Below are 665 nucleotides of genomic sequence, written 5' to 3'. Positions count from 1 at the left end.
GTGTGTGTGTGTGTGTGTGTGTGTGTGTGTGTGTGTGTGTGTGTGTGTGAGGGGGAAGGGATGTAAAGGTGAAGGGAGTGGACAGGGGACCGCTCCTTGTCACCCTTTTTTTGTTTGTGTTTGTTTTTTTCATTTTCTGTTTTCCCCAGTTTTCCTTTCTTCCTGGCTGCTGGTGTGTGGCTCCACCCCAGGCCCCTTCTTCTGGGTCCTGACAGCTGGGCTGGGCTCTGTGGGTGCCAGAAGGGATCCCCTGGCAGGAGAGGGTAGAGTGGATGATGACTTTTAAATTTTTGCTTTTTGGTGGGGTGGGACTAGTCGGGCTAGGCTGAGCTGAGCTGGGCTGGGGGGTTTTTCCATGTTTCAAAATCTCTTCTTCCCCCTTTTTCCTCTTCTTTCTTTTTCTTGTAGATCTTGTCAGAGGAACCAGGACTGGAGAGGGATAAGAAAGGACAAGAGAATGAAAATGTACTGGGGCTCTAGGCCAGATGGCTTCATGACCTGATCGCCTCGGCTAGTTTGCCCTCCTCACAGGGGCCTCAGTTCCCCTCCCCTCATCCCAGGGGGCTAGAGCAGTGATGCACCCTAGAAAAGAGTCACAAAATTACCACTCTATCTAGACCCCCCACCCCCTTCCCAGATGGCCCCCTGCCCCCAGTGCCAGGGAG

The 665-nt window shown here is 53.1% G+C and overlaps 1 protein-coding gene across 4 annotated transcripts in view; it reads right to left on the bottom strand.

Moving 5' to 3' along the window:
• Positions 1 to 402: 402 nt before the first annotated feature.
• Positions 403 to 665, bottom strand: part of NFIX (nuclear factor I X) — a 110441-nt gene continuing 110178 nt past the window's right edge. For all 4 annotated transcript variants that reach the window (XM_027851148.1, XM_027851151.1, XM_027851149.1 and 1 more), the window contains one exon: positions 403 to 429. The gene's annotated coding sequence lies outside the window, so the exon portion shown is untranslated. The remainder of the gene's footprint in view (positions 430 to 665) is intronic.

The sequence above is a fragment of the Vombatus ursinus genome, unplaced genomic scaffold, assembly GCF_900497805.2.
Source record: "Vombatus ursinus unplaced genomic scaffold, bare-nosed wombat genome assembly UNPS02009173.1, whole genome shotgun sequence".
NCBI classification, from domain to species: Eukaryota; Metazoa; Chordata; class Mammalia; order Diprotodontia; family Vombatidae; genus Vombatus; species Vombatus ursinus.
Note: the sequence above shows the minus strand (reverse complement) of the source record. Positions and strands in the feature narration are given on the sequence as shown.